The 17871-nt window shown below is 45.6% G+C and overlaps 1 protein-coding gene across 14 annotated transcripts in view; it reads right to left on the bottom strand.

Moving 5' to 3' along the window:
* The window catches only part of PROM1 (prominin 1), a 179075-nt gene extending 161446 nt beyond the window's left edge, over window positions 1–17629 (bottom strand). For 6 of the 14 annotated variants that reach the window (XR_014464862.1, XR_014465005.1, XM_083163599.1 and 3 more), the window contains exon 1: window positions 17383–17628. The gene's annotated coding sequence lies outside the window, so the exon portion shown is untranslated. Of the gene's footprint in view, window positions 1–17382 lie in introns of all 14 variants that reach the window. The other 8 variants (XR_014464771.1, XM_083163594.1, XM_083163596.1 and 5 more) reach the window with 3 other exon arrangements.
* Between the last annotated feature and the right edge of the window lie 242 nt (window positions 17630–17871).

The raw sequence follows: 17871 nt of genomic DNA, 5'->3' as shown, positions 1-17871 counted from the left end.
GCAGGCACAGCCAGTACATGCGGCAGCCTACTCCCCCACCCCCGGGCGGACTCACCTAACTCTCCTCGGCAGCGGTCAGTCCTCTGGTCGGCAGTGGCTTTCTCCTAGCAGCGCCGGACTCCCCGCTGGCCGCGCTGCTACATCCTCTTCCAGGTGGGCCCTGCATGTGTGTGATTGGACAGCGGATCCAACACTGGATCCGCAGGCCCAATCACATCTGGGGGCGTGCATTTATACTGGTGCCCCTGTCATTGCGGCACCAGTATGAGTGCCGCTTCCCCATTCATTTTCAATGGGCTTTTACAGCCCATTGCTGAACCCTGCCCCCTGCCCTCCCCTACCACCCCCCGCTGCCCGGAGTTTTAATGTTAACAGCGGGAGGCACCTCTCCCGCTGCCTCCCACCCTCACATGCAGCAGTGTAAGAGGGTGGGAGGCAGCGGGAGAGGTAGAAATGATGAAAACTAATAGAAGATATATAAATATCTTCTTTTTATTATTTTCCCCTGACTCACGCCCTGACTAGAAGTTGGACCTGAAAGGGTTAAGCAGAGGTGTTATGCATGCTAGTTTCTCAATTGAAGATGGCATTAGATAACGAAAACAAGTACAGAAAAGGTTAGCCAAGTTAAAGCAGGCCGTACAGATGAAGCCGCTCTCATTAAAGCGGCTCCTGGTGATTCTATCTATTTTACCTGCTGGAATGTGTTTGCTGGCATCAGCCATTAGTGCATTTATATCAACATCAACATATATAGTATCAACATTTGCCTACATGTAGAAATGAGAACATACATATTGTATATTATGACAGTCTAGACCATTTCAGCATTATAATCTCAGGAGACCGAGCACAGTGTGAAGTCTTTACATAAACAGAAGCACAGAGCAGATCAGTTTAAAGTAAACCTCTTGAAAATTCAAAATCTCCATTAAATTGTAAAATAGTGAAGGCCGTTACTGATGCTCCCAGAGGTCAGCTGTGAAATAGGATAAAAGATGAAAGGTAGGGAAGCAGATTCTCCAAACATAAGATTAAACAGACAATGGTCCCCATAGACAAAAGAGCGCACTGTTACTTTGATTAGGGAACCAGAAGTTAAGAATCACTCATTATGCCAACACATGTAAGTGCCTGATATTAGAGAGGTTATCATTAGTGCAGTGATCCAGCTTGGAATGTTACATGTAATAGGAGTCAGCACACATGCAGTAAGTGTAGTGTGTCCTGTGTAGCTGTTGTATCAATGATTGTAGATCATTTACCACCCTAGAGAGTGTAGCTGTGTATGAAGCAAAGCAAATGCCTCAATCTCATACACTGAAGTGGTTATACTCAGTGGTCGAAGTGGAAATTTTGAAGTGGGGGTATGGAAAAGTAAAGAGTGAATATAGTGCGCACCTTCGGACACCCCCCTGTCCATCAACGTCCCCTGCCAGACTGCCCCGTTGTACAGGGGTATTACAAAAGCACAATATGCGCTGCTGAGTGATCAGAGAGCATCCTGAGATTAAAGTGGCGGTATGGCATACCCCCGTATACCGCCCCACTTCGACCACTGGTTATACTGTATGCCATCTAAACAGATAACAGGCTAATAAAGAGCACCTATTGTGGCTGAAAACAGGTACAGGTTGAGTATCCAGTCACAGATGTCCACAATAGTGCTGTTACGTATATCCCCAGCCGTTACAGATGTGCCCAGTAGTGCAGTTACAGATGTCCCCAGAAGTGCTGTAACGTATATCCCCAGCCATTACAGATGTGCCCAGTAGTGCCATTACAGATGTGCCCAGTAGTGCCGTTACAGATGTCCCCAGTAGTGCTTTTAGCAACAAAACAAAAAAAATGAATTCTGGAAAATGGTTTTTGGATAAGGGACACGCAACCTGTAGTGGGGACTAGAACGATAGATAGATCTATCTGGGTCTTTATTTTGTAGCAGGTAAACAGCATACTAGGTTAACAGCTCGGCAACAAGGTTACATCATTGCATGGTTTTCCACAGATTTCACTTCAAAGCACCAAATGTAATATTACATTACTGGGCAGGGCCAGACTGGGACCAGAAACCGGCCCTGGCATATTGAACACACAGGTCCACCCACAGGGGGCGTGGTCTCATGGAAACACACAAACATACACGTATACCAGGACACAGCCACATACAAATAGAACACATGCATACACACAGCCACATACAAATAGAACACATGCATACACACAGCCACATAAGCACATACACCAACTTTTGTACACACAGCCACACTCACACATACATGTTTACACATAGCTACACACATGCCTATACACACACACACACACACAATTGTGTATAAACATAGATACACACGTGGCTATATAAAACACAGCCACATATGCACATACACCCACATTTGTACACACAGCCACACATACATATATACACATAGCTACACACATGCCTATATACACACACACACACACACACACAACATACGTGTATACACACACATGGCTATATACATGCAGCCACATATGTCCATATTAGTCTAAATATGAAAAAAAGCCCCATATGCACAAACACAGGAACTGCCCCCCTCTCACCTATGAGACCTCGTAATTGGGTAATTGGGTATACATTTCATCCAGTGGTCGAAGTGGACATTTTGAAGTGGGGGTATGGAAATTTTGAAGTGGGGGTATGGAAAAGTAAAGAGTGAATATAGTGCGCACCTTCGGACACCCCCCTGTCCATCAACGTCCCCTGCCAGACTGCCCCGTTGTACAGGGGTATTACAAAAGCACAATATGCGCTGCTGAGTGATCAGAGAGCATCCTGAGGGGGAAAAAAAAGTTTTTTTTTTAATCTTCAGATTAAAGTGGCGGTATGGCATACCCCCGTATACCGCCCCACTTCGACCACTGATTTCATCTATATAGCAAAAGCACTTTACATCTCCTATGAGAATGGAACGTAGGGGAGATGGACAATCCCAGTTAAATGCCAAAGTAAACAATAAAAAAATATATATAAAAAAAATTTAAAGAGGACAACACCCTTTCCCCTTCCAAAACTCCATCGGATTTCCCGGTCACCCGGTCAGACTCCCCCCCCCCCCCAGTAATCCGCCCCCCCAGGACCTCTTAGGTTCAAGGACGTAGAACTATAAGCTATGGAATGCAATGTGCATTGTTCGTAGTATATGTATGTATTGTATGTAATGTCCGGTTTTATTAATTACTAGCTGACCCGCCCGGCGTTGCCCGGGAAACCCTTGGGGTTTCTTTATTTCCAAAATTGCTGAGAAATGTCATCTTACAATATGCTGTGCCAAAAACCTAAGATTGTAATTTGTTATAGATTCCACCATAATGTTAGAATGTGTTTGCATTGATACTCAATGATGGCAATGAAATCAGGTGTGGTGTTGTTGTTTGAAACACAATGCTCCTGAGTTGATAACTTGTATGTGTTGATGAATTCCACATCCACTCCTGAGATTTAGCACCTACTGTATGACATATCCTCCAACATCTGAGGGTCAGAAATCGGTACAAAATCAGAAAGGGACGTGGCCACACCTCCATTTCTATACTTTCAAATTGTACAGTTTCTAGGGTGTGTAATTACAGGCGCTGAGTGCGAAGGGACCGGGGTGGGCGTTACTTACCCTGCCATAATGAATTAAAGATGCACTGCTCCCTGCCACTCCCCTCACCGAACCTGCAGCAGTCTCTGAGGTCTGGGGATCTGTAAAGCACATGCACCGGGCATCTCTACCACACAGTGGGGCAGCCCCTGAGTGTGGGAGCAGGTCCACGGGCCTGGCCACATGATGTCATGACGCGCCGCACGCTACCCGCACCACTGTAATGCCCCACTGGGAATGGGTGCAATGGGCCAAATTCTTCCATACACCCGCCGAGCCAATCCACTGATCCAGCCATCACAATCATCAATGGATGCATTGATAAGTTTTGAGTGTAAGAAGTTGAAGAATAAGACTGAGAAAAAGAATTGCCATGTTACAAAGTGTACAATTTACTCAATAAATCGTGAAAATAATGTAAGTGTACATAGAAGTACAATCAAGAAATGAAAGTAGGATTAAAAAATAAGTTCTGATTCAAACTGATAATTGTTTGGATGGGGTGGGTTGTGAAACAAATCTATAGGTGGGGGTATGGATATTGTGGGCATAATTGGTGTTTGTTACACCTACATGGGGCCCTCAATTGATGGGATTTTCACTACAGTGTCACGGTCACATTGTCACCATAGGGGGATTCCCAATTGGGGTCCATGTGGTCTTTTAGGGACCCTTTACAATCCTGTAGGTCTCTTCTCCTTGAGCTTACGGTCTCCCTTAATGATAGTCAATCACTGAGGGAGACCATAGGCTCCAGGAGAAGAGACCAACGGAATTGTAAAGGGGTCCCTAAAAGACCACCTGAACCCCAATTGGAAATCCCCCTACGGTGACACTGTAGTGAAAATTTCTCATCATCTGGGTACCCCCTGTAGGTGTACCAAACACCAATTATGCCCACAATATCCATCCCCCCTCCACCTATAGATTTGTTCAGTTTGAATCATAATTTATTTTTTAATCCTACTTTCATTTCTTGATTGTACTTCTATGTACACATATTTTTTTCACGATGTATTGAGTAAATTGTACACTATAACATGACAAATCTTCATCTCAGTCTTATTCTTCAACTTCTTACACTCATAACATTCAAACAAATGCATGCAGCGCTCATGCCCATCAACCAAACATTATCTATGAACCAAAAGAGTCTGGGAAACCCTTAAGGCAGAGCAGTGCCTGATATCCAACTGACTAACAGGGTGAGTGCAGTGTACCCACTTTGTATTGATCAATGGGTGCATTGGCCAGGACAAAGATTTCTCAGTGCGACTGGAGGACTGGAGAGATGGATATTGGGAACAAAGTAGAAATGGTACATTAGGTACAGTTTTTATTTGCCGGTACAGACTGTTAAATAAACGGCAAATTATTTTTTATGTGTTCTGTGTGTTTGTGTGTGTTGTACTGTTTTTGTGTGTGTGTTGTAATGTATGTGGTTTTGTGTGTTATATTGTATGTATCTGTCCAATGCGTAAGTGTGTGAGGTGTGCTATGTATATACAGTATGTGTGTGTTGTGTCTTTGTGTATCTGTGCAAAGTTTAAATGTGTGTTTTGTGTGTGTTGTACTGTTTTTTGGGTGTGTGTGGTGAATGTGGGTGTGTGTTGTGCTGTTAGAGTTATGTTATGTGTGTATATCTGTGCAATGTTTAAGTGTGTGTTCTGTGTATTGTACTGTTTTTGGGTGTGTGTTGTAGTGAATGTTGGTGTGTGTTGTGTGTTATGTGTGTGTGTGTGTTGTGTTGTGTGTATATCTGCCAAATGTGTAAGTTTGTGAGGTGCGCTACGTATATATGTGTGTGTAGTGTGCTGTGCATATCCTGGCAATGTTTAAGTGTGTGTGTTCTCAGTGGCGTAGCTTGGTTTGGGGCGCCCCCCCGCCGTTAATGGGGGGGCGCCCCCTCCTCCCCGACAGCCTCCCCACCCCCGCCGTTAATGGGGGGGCGCCTCCCCCACCCCAGCCGCCGGTGCCCCCCCCCCCCCCCCCATCGCCGCAGGCTTACCTGTCTGCGCGTCCCGGCTCCCCTCCTGGCTTCAATTAATAAATATATGCAGACGGACCACGATAAAATGGCCGCCCCCATACCGCAAACAGTTTCAGAGAACTGTCTGCTTTATGGGGCGGCCATTTTATCGCGGTCCGTCTCCATAGAATTGATTGAAGCCAGGAGTTGTGTGTTTGTTGTACTGTTTTTGGGTGTGTGTTGTAGTGCGTATGGATTTGTATTATACTGCATGCGGTGTGTTTCCAGCGATTTCAGCCCCTATCTCCCCCGTGTGTGAGGTGCTCTACGTAAGTGTGTGAGGTGCTCTACGTATAAATGTGTGTGTTGTGTGCTATGTGTGCGTATGTGGTGTACTGTGTGTGTGTGTGCGTGTACAATGTGTACGTGTGTGTGTGTGTGTGTTATGTGTGGTCTATGTATATCCTCAATTATTTCCTAATTGTTTAAAGCCTTCACCATAATGTTAGAATGTGTCTGTCATACTCAATGACAGCAATGAAATCAGGTGTGGAGTTGTTCCTTCGTCCACGGTTCCCCAGATCGTCGATCTTTTCCCCAGATCATCAATGAAGGAAAATTAAAACTTGGTGTTTTTTAAAATTCTAAGTGAAATTTCCCAAAAACGGCTTCGAGGTGCACACCAACAGGTCCAGAGGTATCTTGTTGCCAAATTTGGTGTCTCTGAGTGTCACGGTGTGTCCGCAATGCGATGGACACGCACACACGCACACAGACTCTTTAACTTATTATATAGATAATAATAATAATAATAATAATAATAATAATTGTCTGTTTTGTATCTTGAAAAATCTAAATAAAGACTCAATTAAAAAAAAAAAAAGAACCACCAGGACTTTTGTAAACACCCTTGGTGAGGATGTGAGGCCAAATGGAAGGCAGGTAAACTGAAAATGGCTTCTTCCCACGCAAAATCTTAGATACTGTATTTCCTGTCTTGCACACCAATAGGGACGTGGAAATAAGCGTCTCTGAGATCTATTGAAATGAGGTAGTCGCTTCTGCTCAACCCCATCAGAACGGACTTGGCTGTTTTCATATGAAACTTTCGTTTCTAAATTCTGTCGTTTAGGTTTCTTAAGTTTAGGATAGTCCTGAGTCCTGAGCTTCCCTCTCCACCCCTGGGCTGGGGAACTTTGAAACTAAAAATCTTTCCTGTCTGGGTTTTGAAAGGAATTCTAATCAATACCCCATGGAGACCATCTCCAACACCCAACTGTCCCAGACAGTCTGCTTTCAACTTTAAGCAAACTTCAGCAATATTCCAGCCACCAGGACCTTTTCCATGGGATATGGTTTGTCACTGCTCAAAGTGCCTCTCAATTGATTGTCGAAAAAATGCTCTGGAGGTCCCCGAAGCATGCCTCTCCCAAAATGGCCTACCAGGCCTATATTATCTGGCTTGTCTAAAGCTTTGCCTCGGGAAATAATTTGACGATCTTCCCCTTTTGTCTTGCGGCAATCTCACATCCTTTGTATCATCAACTTACTCCCGAAAAGAAACTCCCATTCAAATGGGAGAGTAGCAAGTTTGTTTTTAGAGTGGTAGTCCGCTGCCCAGGACTTAAGCCACAGGGCTCTCCTTGCCACCACTCCTGACGTCAAAGACTTAGCTGCATAATTCAGCACGTCTAATGATGCCTCGCAGATATAATCTACTTCCAGCTGTACCTGAGCCAGGCTTTTGCTGATCTGCTCTCTGGCGACCTTCTCTTGTAAGCCATCCTGCAATGAGGCGCACCAAATTCTAAGTGCCCTTGCAGAAGAAGCTATGGCTACTCCCGACTTCATCAATACAGACCTAGATATATGCAATTTTATTAATGCATTCTCCATCCTCTTGTCGACCGCTTCTTTAAGTGAGGCGCCGTCCTCTAACGGGATGGTCATCCTAATGGTGACTTCTGAGACTGTTGGATCGAATTTGGGGATATTACGCCACTTCAGGAATTCTACGTCCTCATTGGGGTACATACGTTCAACCCTTTTAAATACGCTTATCCATATTGGCCCACTCTTTAGTTAGGAATTTCCTTCACCACTTTATGAAAGGGAAAACATCTTCCCTTCTTAGACCTGTCCTCAAATAGGGCATCATATTACGATTTAACCGGCTGTTTGTAATTTAAAATTTTATACAAATCTTTGAGGACAACTTCAACAAGTTCTAAGTTAAACAGGCGCTCCTCCTCCACCAGTTCACCGAACTCTGCGCTAGATGCCAAAGACCCACCGTCATAAGACCCAGCACCTTTTATTACCCTGAAACTCTTCTTTAGTAACAAAGTTTCTTTTTATCCAGGTCATCAATTCCATTAATTGAGATGTAGTACCTACACCAGCAGCAGAATCCTTAACACAATCCTGACACATAGATTCTTCACCCATAAAGGTCTTATCACAAGCCAGACATGTTTTAGCAGACTTTCTTCTTAGCCGCTTTCTTCTTTGTGATAACAGGCACACTGCAAGAAATGATCACTAACGAATCCGAAGCATAAAAAAATAAAATAAAACCAGTCCTCTAACAGAGGACCTACCTGGGCAGTGATGTGATTGCCTTCTGAGAGGCCTCTTCCATGGTCCAGCACTCCAACAACTGCTCACTGTGCACTGAACCAGAATTGTAGCACTGCAGGCGCCTCTGACACCGGCCAGGTGCATTATATAGGGCACTTCCGCCCAGCTGAAACGCATGGTGCTTCCGCCCCCCAGCCAGAAGGAGTCAGGACGGGACGCCGTACACACTGTGTGCCCGCCCCGCTCTCCCTGCACTGGACTCGGCCTTGCCAGCCACATTACCGTCCCCCCTCCTTAGGCGCCATGCCGCGACAGCACGCTGCCCGCTAGCCGCCCACCGGCACCCGGCCATACAGAGAGGGGAGGACTGCTCAGACCAGGCTAGGGGACCATGTAGGAGTCCATGCCACTGGGCAGGACTCTCCCAGGGAATGGGCTGCGCCATCCCATGCTGCCCAGGACCAGCAGCGTAACGCCTACCGGTAAGAGAAAGTAAACAAAAACCTACACTACCTACTAACTTTTAGGAGACAGGAAAAAGGCTAAACTAAGGCAAGGGGGAGGAGTTGGTTAATATATAGGAGGAAGAAGAGGGGCGTGTCCTAGGGAAAAACTACCTGTCTGCTATATGAGGGGGAGAAGGATGAACCCATTGTCAGGCTGCCATGAAGTAGGAAGAAGAAAAAACCCTTAGCGAGTTAAAAAATCTTTTTACTATAATATAATTCCTGTGAACAATACTCGCTACTTCTAAATACTGTAGTTTTTATTAGCATTATTATTGTTCTATGAATTTACAGCTTATTAAAGTTGTTTTCTCATTAAGTATCAGCCATAAAATCTATTATGATACAGTGCCTCTGATTGGCCACATTATCCTGACAAGAATAGAATGCATGCTGGGCATAGTTAAGCTATAATTTTTGATTAAAGCATTGCTCAGATTTGCAACTACAGAATGAAGAAAGGGAACACAGCATAAACATTGTGAATCAGTATAAACCACAGGCTAATTACAGGGAATTAAAAATGCAAGATAATCATACAAAATGAAAAACAAAGATAGAAAATAAACTAAAAGAGATAAGAATGTGCCTTTAGGGTTGTCCTCTGTATAGTATCCAGACTCAGGCATGTCCAAACTATGGCCCTCCAGCTGTTGGGAAACTACATATACCAGCATGCTTTGATATAGTTTTAGCATTCCCTAATAGTAAAACTGTGGCAAGGCATGATGGGACTTGTAGTTTCACAACAGCTGGAGGGCCATAGTTTGGACATGCCTGCTCTAGGACAACAGTCAATAGGTTGACGTGGCCAAAAGGTTGACATGCGATCATAAGATCGACATGAGTTTTTCATGATTATTATTATTTTTTTTTTACTTTTTCATACTTAATGTGGACCATATTTGGAAAATGTGCCAAGCGCAACAGAAACGGAGTGAGGCACCTTGCCTTCGCTTGCCATGCAAGGGGACGCTGTAAACCACAGCTTCTCAAACTCAGTCCGCAGGACCCCACACAGTGCATGTATTGCAGGTCTCCTCACAGTATCCAGTGAAAAAATTAGCTCCACCTGTGGATCTTTTGAAATGTCAGTCAGTAATGAGTGCACCTGTCGGGTGACCTGGAAAAGGTGAACTGTGTCCTAAAGACCAAGTTTGAGAACCACTGCTGTTAATTAACTAATTAGGGGTCCAAATTCTACAAAATAAAAACTTGACAACCCAAAAACCTAGATAAAAAAACTCATGTCAACCTTTACACATGTCGACCACTTTTGGGGTTGACCTAGACACTGTTGACCTGAAAGGATGATGCAGATCAGTTAAAACATTGTCACCCTGTTGCTCATCTGCTGATAAAACCGGCCGGCGATGATGTGGGAGTGTGCATCAGATTTCACCACTTGTCGCTGCCCCGTACAGACACTGGGCGGCTGTTGAGCGGAAAGTTGCTCAAATGGCAAAACTTCAGCTCAAAAGCCACACAGTGTCTACGGGCTGGCAATGAGAGGCGAGACCTATTAACTATCTTTCTAGTCACCATAGATCAGTGGTGGCCAAACCTGTCTGCAAGATCTACCAACAATTCATGTTTTTCAGGCAACCTGTGGATATATAGTAGGAATGAATGCAGCAGGTTTGAAAATGTGACATTATTGACTACAGCACCAGCTAGGTGATTTGTGTCATGTGACAGTTAGTAATGACTATACCTGTGCACCAGCTAGGTGATTTGTAAAACATGGACCGTTGGTAGATCTCAAGGACCAGTTTGGCCACCCCTGTTGTAGATCTATCACAGGGGTGGCCAACCCGCGGCTCTCGAGCCACTCCTGCTCCCACTCCCCTCCTGCTCCCACTCCCCTCTCCGTCCCCCATCCCTCCATTACCCACTGCCAGTTCCCTTCTCCCTCTGAGGGGAGGAGAGCGTGCATCGCACATCTCTCCAACCCCTCACTGTGCATCCTTGTGCCTGGGCCGTCCGCCAATCAGAGCTCGCGGGCCGGCAGCCAATCAGGAGCCGGGCCCGCAAGCTTTGATTAGCCGATGGCCCAGTCACAGGGAAGTGAGGGGGAAGGAGACGCGTGGTGTGCTGTGCTGTGCTCTCCTCCCCTCGGCGACATGATAGGACTGCAGGTAGATGTCAGACTGTCCTCTCCCCGTCCGGCAGCAGCAGCAACAATGGTGAGTGCTGCTGCGGAGAAATTAGCATTGTGGGGGCATAGCAGTTTGTGAAACTGTCGGGGCATAGCAGATTGTGGCACTGTGGGAGCATAGCAGTTTGTGGCACTGTGGGAGCATAGCAGTTTGTTGCACTGTGGGGGCATACCAGCCTTTTGGCACTGTGGGGGCATACCAGCCTTTTGGCACTGTGTGGGCATACCAGCCTTTTGGCACTGTGGGGGCCTACCAGCCTTTTGAAACTGTGGGGGCATACCAGCCTTTTGGCACTGTGGGGGCATACCAGCCTTTTGGCACCGTGGGAGCATATGTGTATCTGTCACTATTGGGGGCATATGTATACATGGCACTGCACTATTGGAGGCATTTGTGTATCAAACCCACCCAAGGGGTCCAAATAGACCATGCCCCTTTTTTGGGGCGAACGCATGTTGTTGGATCTTTAGCTTGACTACAGATATTTTTCGACTCTTTACCTCTGACCGGTTGGCCACCCCTGATCTATCAATTGTAACCACTAAAAGCGAGCTAGCAGCTGATTGGACAATTACTCCGAGGGAGCGTCTGGTTGACATACAGCACACAAATATCAGTGGAGCTGGCTCACATCACATCTAAGGCATGGGCATTTCTATAATGGGAACACTGCACCTCTATAGTATACTTAACCCTCCGGAGTCCCGCTGTGGTGTCAATGGCCATCCCTACGCCTTTCTTAAAATGCCCATGATTTGCGGTCCAATCAACATATATATTCCGTCAGTCACTACACATTATTTTCTACTGTTCTGACAAAGGGCTGTATTCAATGTGGGGGCGAGTGGCCGGCGAGGGGGTTAAATGGCGGTGATCGCCAAAAACAAGCCGCCTTGCCCACTCACTGTGTTCAATGTTCCGGGGGAATCCTCGCTGTCGCAGGACAGCGAAGATGCCCCCAAACAGTGAGGCTCGTGGTTAATACAGGGAGCCCACTGCATTTAGCCGCGAGTCTTACGCCGATTCCCCCTCGCTCCAAAAAACAGAACGAGGGCGAATCAAAGTATGCAGGGGGGTCAGTTAAATACTGACAGGGCAAGCTGTCACAGCTCGCCCCAGGCATTGAATACACCCCTATGTTTTTAACTGATGTGTATTAAATCTGTGGCCTGAAATGGATTATTATCACATACTGTATCCTCTACTTCCTGCGACTGTATAATGGGGATTGTATTGTCATTCTGCTGCTTACAGCAGCTACACTGTGATCTTTGCAGCAAGCAAGCTCCACAATGTTCCCTTAAAACAAGGACTGAGCGTAGGAAATCTCGCTGCCATCTCCCACACATTAGGTTTTAAATATCTCCAGACATAAGGATGAGATCATCAATCAATTCCTGACAGAAGCCGGTCTTCAGAAGATCATGGCAAGAAAATGCTGAGTTACAGTAACGACCCCTGGGTTAATCACTTCTCACCATGTGTACATTACACCCAGTGCATTGATCATTAACAATCAGACAATAACCGGGAACACAATCATGCAGGCGACCCATAGACAGGGCGACACTACTGATACTTGCAAAATGAATAGGTTTACTGACTGTATGATAACAGGGTTGCCGACCCTCCCGAAATTACCAGGAGTCTCCCGAAAACTAAGCCCACCGATTGCGGCATTTAAATGCCGCAATCCGTGGATCTCAGAGGAGGGGGCGGAGCTAAAAACGACACACTTGTGTCATTTTAGCCCCCCCCCCCATGGAGATCAGTGATTTAGACTATTTCCCGTAATGAGGGCGGGGTTTAATGACGTCACAGTCAAGTCCGTCCCCCCCCTGTATGATAATAACCATGGGTCTGATTCAGACCTGATCACTGGGCTGTGAATTCGCATTGCCGAATGACTGTGCATGCGCGAGCCGTCCTTGCAAAGGCAGCCAGTGATGGCTAGTCATCGCTGACTGCTCGCAGGGCGATTGACACCATGTGGTAGTTTGGGGGCGGTAACCCTGCACTGTGAACAGAGGGGAACACCATTCGATGGCGAGTGATAGTGAACGGTTTTCCCCTTATGGGCGCGGCTGCGAACAAATTTGCAGCCGTGCACATGGGCTGGAATTTGCGTGTATGGGTGGCGTTTACCTGATCGCTGAGCTCCAAAAACTTGCAGCCCACGATATGCACAATGATTAACAATACCATTAATGAAAATCTGAAAATTTGTAGCCACAAATCATATAGAGCAAAGGTTCTCAAACTCGGTCCTCAGGACCCCACACAGTGCATGTTTTGCAGGTCTCCTCACAGAATCACAAGTGAAATAATTAGCTCCACCTGTGCATCTTTTAAAATGTGTCAATGAGTAATGAATGCACCTGTCGGGTGACCTGGAAAACATGAACTGTGTGTGGTCCTGAGGACAGAGTTTGAGAACCCCTGTATTAACCTGATAAAAAAAGTGTTGTCAATCATAATTAAGAGGGAAGTCCAGGAACATAACATCGGGTCCCTCCTGGAATGGGTCATGTTATGAGGTACGCTTGCAGATTTGCCTATTCATTCTGTCTGGTGGGAACAAATATCTGGTAATGCCAGACAGCATAAGACAATTCATTATTTGCCACCAAATACTGGAAAATGGACAAAAACAATTGCTTGTATAAATTTGTTGGTACTTATGTGTCAGTTGGGCGCCCACTAAACTATTTGCTTAGTGGGTTATTCTGCGTAAGGAAACCGCATCGCATCACATGTCCAGTTTTAGTGTCACAGGATGCGATGAGATGTGATATTACTAATTAATGTATTCACTGCTATTTTTCCCGGTCTTATCGCATCACATTGTACCTCACGCATTTAATGGAATGCAATCTTACAAAGTTATGTATTCACTGTCCAAAATCGCATTCAATTGCATGTGAGTTTGTAAGGGGTGATGGCCTTACCTGTAGTGCCAATTGTAGGTACCCCCCCCCGCACTATCCACACCACCCCATAGCGTTGCAAGCACAGCGTTGCCCCACTGTCCACGGCACCCCGAAGCGTGGCGAGCGGCAGCGGAAAGCGTCCTCCCGACCTTTTCATACCCCCACTATCCATGTCTGCGTGCAGTTGATTTTATATAGTGTGGCCGCGGAAAACATGTAAAGTAATCTGCGTCCGCTCGCCACACTATATAAAATCAACTTCACGCCAACGTGGTTAGTGGGGGTATGAAAAGGTCGGGATGACACGTTTTTTTTCTAAATTGGGCACCCAACTAACGCATAAGTACCAATTTGTTAAATTAAAAGGATTTAACCAATTTGTCTGAATTACCATCGTCTGTTTTAAAGTGTTTTGGGTTCTCATGTGCTCCCATACACTACCAGATTTTTGTTCCTAACAGACACAGTACATTTCTATGGTGTCCACAGTGGCATAAGTAGGGCTCGGCAGCCCTAGCGGTGGTGGGGGGAGCCAGCTCCACGGAGGCACAGGGTCTCGGCACAGAGATCTGCTGATTCTGCCTGAACCGGAGACAGTGACATGCTAGAGGTCCCACTGCACCTCTAGTGTCTGTTAGGGCATATAGTGCCTGCAACCCATGGCAATAAGCATGTGACCCCCTGACAACAAGCATTGACCCTCCTAGCAACCAGCATGTATGCATGTATTCAAAAAAAATATATAAATAAATTAAAGTATGGGAGGGGGGGCGCCAGAAACTTTTTTTGCCAGGGGGGAGCAGTTCTAGTTACGCCACTGGGTGTCCATGCCGACATAGGTTGACATAGACAACCAAAAAAAGTAAAAAAAGTCATTTCAACCATGTCCTTGTTGACCTAAAGCTTGTGTCGACATTCTATCAATGTGAACCTAGTCACTGTCGACAATTAGTGGTTGACATAGTGACCGTAGAGCTAGACATTGTCTATCATCTATACTGTAACCTGCTGAAGGCGTCCTAAAGCTGGATAGACACCTATAGATTTATCTGTCCAATATATCAAATTGGTTAAATCAGTCTGATATAATACATAATGCTTGTTGTCATTTGCTCCCATACATTTCCAGGGTTTTGTTCCCACCAGACAGATTGGACAGATAAATGTGTGTGTGTGTGTGTGTGTGTGTGTGTGTGTGTGTGTGTGTGTGTGTGTGTGTGTGTGTGTGTGTGTGTGTGTGTGTGTGTGTGTGTGTGTGTGTGTGTGTGTGTGTGTGTGTGTGTGTGTGTGTGTGTGTGTGTGTGTGTGTGTGCGCCCAGCTTTCAGTCCAGGTTTTAAGGAAATCCATGCTTAAGCATGCTTGACTTTAATTAGCACCTCAGTCTGTTCAATTATACCAACTGTGCACAAGTATAGCTCATACTTACCTACCCTCCCAGACGCAGCGGGAGGCTCACAATTTTTAGGTTAGCCCCCTGCAGCCCTGGAAAGGTAGGTGGTAGGGATGGCCATCGACCATAGATGTTTTGAAATCATCGATGGTTCATGGCCGATGTTGAATACTTTTGCCATCGATGGGGGGGAACCAGATGCTTTCCCTCCATCGATGGAACAGCAAAACGATGTTTTGCCTTTTTTTTCTTCTTTCAAAGTGCCGGGACACTGAGCATAGCTCCACCCCTGACACCCGTGAAGCCCCGCCCCCATGTTCTGATTGGCCCACAGGCCAATCAAACACAATGAATGACCATCGATATGTAAAAATATTGATGGTTATCCATTGCATAGTATAGCACTATCGATGGCCAATTGCAGAATTGCCATCGATGGCAACCATCGATGACAATGGCAACGATGGCCATCCCTAGTAGGTGGCCCTCCCACATCCTGCCCACTTACTAGTGAAGTGGGAAAGAGGAGATTAAACGCATTGTACGCCCAGCGGCGCTGTGAAGGGGGCGTGGCTAATGGTGGGTATGATCTCATTTTGCTCTGCATTTCCTCATGTTGGGGGTGTTGCCCGATGACATGCCAGTCTGCCCCTGGCCTATGGTATGGATATCCTTAAAACCTGAACTGTTAGGGTGCCTTGTGGACTGAGTTTGAGAAACCCTGATTTAGTGACCTGTCCTCTATTAGGGAATATGCCTGAGATCTAGGACAAGACATTTTGGGGTACCCGGTCTTTGGATCAACAATGTCTAGGTCGACAGCCACAAGGTTGACCACTAATGATCCACAGTGACTAGGCTGACATACCCTAGGTCAACATAGACAAAAGGTCGACACAAGCAAAAGGTAGACATTGACATGGTCTACACAAGTTTTTCATGTTTTTATTATTTAGACCCACTTGGTTCATACTTTACCATCCAAGTGGGTATAGAGTTAGATTATAATACTGTGACGAACGCAGGGAGGCACCGTGCTCAAAGCATGAGAGGGGACGCGGTACACTTACACTGTGTCGATGTTGATATGTACACAAAAAATGTAAAAAATTTACGTCAACCATGTCAATGTGACCTTTTTGTCACTGACGACCTAGGATGTGTGGACCATTTATAGCTGTGGATCTAGTCACTGTTGACCATTAGTGGCCGACACACAATACCATAATAACCCACTTTGGGTGCACGACAAAGGTAACTGCAGCTGTTGGAAAATGAAGTGGGAAAAGCAGATCCAATATTGTAATCCTACTGTATGAAAGGGATTCAGATTGGCATATATTCTATACTGCTATATAGGGACCCCATTATGATATCTGTTGGATACTCCAGCCTAATTGTGCTGTGCTTTTATATATATATATATATATATATATATATATATATATATATATATATATATATATATATATGCATATGCATATGCAACAACTGCACTTTGTATATGAACTGAGCAATGCAGAGCATAGCCTCTGGTAGTGTAAGAGTTAATCATGATAAGCCACATAGAACAACTCATCCAGGTGCTCAGCTATTAGGCTGGGTGGAGGTCACTACACAGGTCAGTGGGGTAGATTCTCAATTACAACTCTCATTCACTAGCAGACCACCCCCAGTGCTTCCCCTGGCATGTGAGCCCTGCTCCAAGCGGGAACAGCAAATCATTATTAGCCCTCGCAGCCTCCAGGTTTCAATCCCACTCACCGTGCTATAAAGTCAGATACTAAGCAAGCGTGAAATTATATTAATGGGAGGAAGCCAGCCTTGTCAGTAAGACAACAGGTTGATGGAATGGATCTGCGGAATTCTACTTAATCACATCGCCGGATTCCAACAAGCATTGGCAAATATCTGAAAAGCATTGTCGCCTGGCAATGAATGGGTTAATCGTCATTTCCCCCCAACTCTAAAAGAGGTCACAGTGTCTGATAAAACAAAACCTCAGGATATCTCAACAGGTAACAATGTAGCAGCCAGTATCTGTGCTTGTAAGCAGGTGTCAATCACTGCATCAGTCATCCAGGCTAATTCACCTGTCCTCAAGCAAGGACAACCTTGTGTAGTGACTCTATAGGGGGATACTAGCCAAAAAATAATGACAATTAAGCTGCAATTCCAGCACAGTGTGAAGCTCTCAGACAAGTATCACACTTACCTGTAACACACAGACCCCCCAAGCCAGTATATTGCATTCTTCTCTCTGTATTGTATCATTTAGGAGAGGATAAGAGGTAATAAAGTCTCTGTGTGCGGTGGAATTTGCGGTGTCTCATTGAAGTGTTGCCCCTGGGGTCAGTGATCACTTGCTGCATCGGTGGCAATGCTCAGCTGCTGGGATCTCACGCCTGCAGTGAGTCTATCTGATGCATTCTCATTGAGCACCCACTGAAGGGAGAACCAGCCTGCTCCCACCCAATGACAATCCTCATTCATGTGGTAAGACCACCCACAATGAATTATTCATTATCTAGTTCTCAGGGGCTCCACATCCAAAGCTTATCCAAACCTCAGACAGAAAGCTCTTAGCTGCTGCAAGGTGGATATTTTCATCTCACTCTCTTATGCATGAACATTTTTAAGAGAACCGTCAGGCTGAATTTAAATCACTGCCTGGAGAAGGGACTTGTATAGGAGGGAGAAGATT

The sequence above is a fragment of the Crinia signifera genome, chromosome 1, assembly GCF_055691185.1.
Source record: "Crinia signifera chromosome 1, ASM5569118v1, whole genome shotgun sequence".
In the NCBI taxonomy this organism is placed as follows: Eukaryota; Metazoa; Chordata; class Amphibia; order Anura; family Myobatrachidae; genus Crinia; species Crinia signifera.
The sequence above is the reverse complement of the archived record's forward strand: the minus strand, read 5'-3'. Positions and strand labels throughout refer to the sequence as shown.